The sequence below is a fragment of the Thunnus albacares genome, chromosome 10 (genome assembly GCF_914725855.1).
Source record: "Thunnus albacares chromosome 10, fThuAlb1.1, whole genome shotgun sequence".
Classification (NCBI taxonomy): domain Eukaryota; kingdom Metazoa; phylum Chordata; class Actinopteri; order Scombriformes; family Scombridae; genus Thunnus; species Thunnus albacares.
This window is the reverse complement of record NC_058115.1, coordinates 1,705,463-1,710,576: the sequence shown is the minus strand read 5'-3', so window position 1 is coordinate 1,710,576 and position 5,114 is coordinate 1,705,463. Positions and strand designations below refer to the sequence as shown.

At 40.8% G+C, this 5,114-nt stretch overlaps 1 long non-coding RNA gene across 1 annotated transcript; it reads right to left on the bottom strand.

The window, feature by feature from the left end:
• Positions 1 to 3,764: 3,764 nt before the first annotated feature.
• On the bottom strand, positions 3,765 to 4,895 carry LOC122990704. Its single transcript, XR_006405447.1, has 2 exons — positions 4,395 to 4,895; positions 3,765 to 4,305 (listed from the first exon to the last, which is right to left on the bottom strand). It is a non-coding gene; the product is annotated as an uncharacterized LOC122990704 (long non-coding RNA).
• Between the last annotated feature and the right edge of the window lie 219 nt (positions 4,896 to 5,114).

Sequence of the window (5,114 nt, the reverse complement as noted above, 5' to 3'; positions counted from 1 at the left end):
CATAAATAATGCTGACTTGAAGTTTTGCTCCAATGTTTTCAGAGATGTGAGGATCAACAGAGACAGGCAAGTCAGCCTCCAAAGTCATTTCAGGTAAAACATTCCGCAATCTTAGCAAGTATTTTGTAATTAACGAATGGCTTTGATGTCTCCATAGTATTTTAAACATAAGATGTAATTTCTTTTGGAATATACACTTCAAAATCCAATATTTGCTGCTGCCAGACTGGTTTTGCTGAAGTTCAAATTAAGGCTAATTCCATCCACTATGATGAGGAGTAAAATGACCTGCCTGTATTTTCTGTTTTCATAATGGGGTTATGATGTGAACCTTAGGAAGCAGCTATTGTCTCTTAGAGCTTTTTTTGGGTTTTGTTTTTGTTTTGTTTTCTGTCTGTCTGGGTTTTGTCTGGGTTTTGGTTTGGGTAATGTATTTAAAGATAGGACTTAATGTGCAAAGGATATGTGTTATGTGTGTTTTTTCTGTTTGGGAAAATTTTAATAAAAAACATTTGAATATCAAGGCTGGTGTTTTAATTAGACAATTGGCATTATCCAGTAGCACTGCCCCTGTGTACTTTTTTCTCCTTCAAGAACGTATCTTTTTATACAATATAGTTATTGAAACTTGAGTGTACTGCATAATCAACTTGCAAGTTTGAACTCCTGGGTTTTACTTTAGCTTTGAGTTACAGGCTAACACTACATGCTAACATTTGCTCCCTAGCATTAAATGGTTGGGGGTGTGGGGCATGAAACTGCAGATGGAAATGTCATCCATTTTTCAGCTGAACATGAATGCGTGAGCCAAATTTCATGACAATCCAACTTATACTTAGAGATATATCAATCTGGACCAAAGTGGTGGATTACCTTACCTATAGGGCATAACTGCTACCAAAGTTAAACTCTCTCCTTGATTAGTGTCCCCCAAAACTGGGACCAGAGACCTCTATCTGAATCCCTGAGAATGTTCCAGGTGAACAACAGTAAAATAAGAAATTGTTTCATTTCACTTCCAAATTGGGGAAAAACAAAACAAAAAAACAAAATATTAGAATGACTATTATGATTCTTGTGATCCTGTTTATCTCTCTATGCACAGATAAGAAAGTTCTGCATTTTATCATTACACTAACAAGAACCAACATATCCCCATGTGGGTCCCTAAATCTGACACTCAATCTGATTAGATGGGACGTAATGTAGACCTAACGACTCTTTATATCTGGGTCTGTAACAACTAATATCATAAAACACCACTGCAAAGTGCTTTGCAGAGAAAGAACAACAGTAGAAAACAACACCAAACATGATTATGAACAAGGAATAAAAAAGAAAGAGTTATGAAAAGGGAAGTAGTCATAAACAACCATAAAAGGTCATTAGATAAAAGCTGGTCAATAAAAAGAAATGGCTGACAACCACTGCCTTAGATCATACAGTAACTTCTTTCTTTTTACTAGCTGAGCAAATCAAATAAAGCCTGCGGTAGAAGGCATATCTGCAATGCCTTTACACTTTACTGAGATTTGAGACATTGACATCACAACAACAGCCACACAAGTGGTCAGACAATGAGATATGGTGCAATCACCAAATTTAACCAAATGATTGAATGAAGTTCCAAACCAAATGTAAGTTAAAACGGTGAATGTTAACTTACTTCATTTGGCTGTTTTAAAAGGACTGCCATTAGACTTTACAGAGTTTCTAGTTCAACTTTGTTTGAGTGCACTTAGGTTAGTTGTGTTGTTCAATCTATTTCAACATAGAATATGTGTGTATTATACTGCATGCTTCAATCCCCTCTGTGAGTGCTCTTCATTACGCTAATTCTATGCTTCCTCGCATCCTCTCTCCTCCGTGACCCAGAAACCAATCTCCCTCCGCCATCATGGAGGATTTTCCAATCCCTTAAATGCACCTCGAGGAGACGAGGAGTGAGGAGGCTCCTGGAGGAGCTCAGAGCAAGGAAACACAGGTGTATCCTACATGGAAGTCTTTTATCAAGCCGCGTGACATTTAAATACCGCACCTCCTTGCACATGTGGCACGCATTTTGAAGCATGGTGGGAGGATCTGTTCATAAACGTAAATGGTCCACGATCGTTCTTATTGCAATATGTTCCTCAATAACAACTGTCTGTGCTACTACGAACTAGCAAATTAATGCCAGAGCGGGCCTGGGAATGCTGTGTGTAGAAAAATGTTTAGTAGGTGTACACGCTATTTAAGGCTTAATGGTTCAATATTCTTACTGCACATCCGTCCCCGATATGCCTCATTTTATAGAAATGATTAACACCTTCAATAAATGTTGTCAGGTGTAGAACTGTCGGGAATCTAATACAGTCCCATGTATTACAGGGACGGATGATGAGACCCTCAAGTTAATCAAACTGAGAGCAGAATGTGACCACTTGTTCACAGGGCGGCGACACACTGCCAAACAAACCTGGGAGTGAGTGATTAATGCACTGTAATACATGATTGTGATAATGTATTACAGTTATCATTAGGCTCAATAATATAAACTTGAATGAAAAGCACCAAGCAAAGATATAAAAAAAAATATCACTTAACATGTAATACAAGAAATACTTTTCTGTGTTCTACAAATGTGATATATGATACAGTGTCAGATACGGTGCTCAGGAGTGATAGAGTCATATCTGTCCAGAGGCCAAAAAGGCAGTTTAAACACACAACCTATTGGGTAGATGAAACTGACATCTGTACAGTACATGGCCAAAGCATGCCAGTAATATAATTGAGAGCACTTAAAGAATAGCCTTTAACACCAAACCTGTTTTACATTCCTCAGACTAATACTGATGGAAGATGGGCATGAAAGACATCGTTAGCCTCACGCAACTGGCTAAGAAATTGGACAACTTGAAAAGAAAATATAAGGTATGTAGCTTGTTTATGACTGTTTTAGTTGTAGATGTGGTTTCATCTCATATGTTGATAAGCTGTCTTTCCAATGATGCATATGTGATGTCATTGGCTGTTCTTGAGAGTACTTGTTCAAGAGAGTCATGCCTTAGCCTTTCACCTTTCCATTCCTCAGGAGCTTAGATGTCCTGCCACGGGGATGGTGACAGACAGAGGGGGAGCCACAGCAGCCACCTGGCCTTGGTTTACCCCAATGCATGAGGCCACAGGGGGCAGGCCGTCTATTGTGCCTCCTGTCCTAATGGATTCATGGAGTGGGGAGAACCAGGCATTAGTGAATGATGTGGCCCCTGAAGAAAGTGGCCCGATTCTCTCCACATCTGTGGTGGCCACCTGCCGACCAGCAAGTGGGGAGGATGATGATGAGGAAGAGGTACCAGCAGAGCTGGGGACAAATGTGACACAGGATGGCGAGCCCTCCACTTCAGCCTGTCCCCAGCCCCCCAAAAGGAGGAGAAACAAGCTGTTGCAGCTGCTGGAGGAGGAGGCTGAGAAAGAGGATGAGCGCTTTAGGGCCACTCATGCACAGACTGAATGTTTTTTGGACCACTTTGAAGAACTTGTCCGAAAGAGTTAAGTTGGAGTCATTGTTTTTTGTTAATACAGTAGAGCCCAGATTCAACTTTAATTTATTACATTGTATTATGTGCCACCACAGGGTTGGTATTTATGTATTCTGGGTAAGCCTTTGTTCATATTGTCAATACAGTTCAATGCTGAACAAAATAAATAAGGTTAATGTTTACATCCCAGTTTGCAATCCTTTAACAAATATCCATCAAATAGTACAAATTCCAAGAGTGTACAATACCAACAACTTTATTCATCCCACTAGGGGCAAATTGTTAGGAGCAGTGTGATATACACACAGCACAGTAACACACAAACAGGCAGAGAAATAATAGAATGTACAGCAACAAAAGGAATCAAGAACACCAGGGTGCTGTATGTGGAATACAGATTCATAAATAAGATCAATAAATAAGCTTGATGAACACAATAATAGGATAAAATAAATCTGTGTGCCCGTGCAATTAACACAACATCCACAAAACAAAGGCAAGATACGTACAAAAAAGAGGGCCTAGTAACAAATAAAAAGACAGTAATCATGCTCCTGTAACCCAGCAGTAGGCACAGATGGGGCGGAGAGTTGTCCAGCCAGCCTGTACTTCCAAGCAGATACACTCAACTCCCCCCTCACTAGATGTGGTGGAGGCACCGGGGGGGGGCGTCAATGTCCTGAACTGCCTCGATGATGTCAGGAGCTGGAACTGGTGACCAACTTCATCAACATCCTGGGCGGTGGGGTATTTGATCTTCCTCATTCCTTTGTGGACCAGCCTGCACACAGGAGTAGGATATATGGACAAAAGCACACCATATCAAACTGCGGCAGAACGTATTTACCTATGTTATTCAAAATTACATACGTGTAAACAGTAGACAGGGGACAACCCGTGTGCCAGCCAGTACACCATTGTCAGTGCTGTTATGTGGTGTCCCCAGCCACAGCTCCCCTCAGGTGACAGTAGCCTCATCCCTCTCCCTCTCTGGTGAACCTGTGGTGGCTCTGTGTGTAATTAACTGCAGGTGAGCCTCTCTGATGTGCTGAGTGAATAATTGTGTGATTGAGTATGCAGCTGAGTCCAGGGAGCAGACTCGAGGTTTAAAGGGCAGATTCTCCAAGGTCCTGCAGGTTCTCCTCTCTTCACCTCCTACCAACTACACCTTTGCACAATATTGTAAATGTTATCATGCAGTTATCTACACCAGACCTGGGATCTACAGGGATGGTAGCATTTAGTTTAATTCTCTCATGTTTTTTAAAAGTAGTAAGTAAGGAGTTTAGGTAAGAGATGTGTATAGCTATAGTTTTGGGGTGATCAATTCTATGACATTTTGTTTGTTATATTTCTGTTAGCCCACCCTGAAGCCAGTATGTCTGATAATAATTGTGAGAAATAAATACTTTGAGGACTGTAATCTCTTGTTGCTGATGGTTCTTGGGCGACTCATTTTCATGTTGCACCAGGTTTTTTCACAGGCCGGGGGGCTGCAACAGATCTCAAACACTGGGGGGTTGACAGGATGCCATATTGTGAATTTAACCTAGAAAACCTTGGGAAAGCTTTAACAATATGCAAATGTCC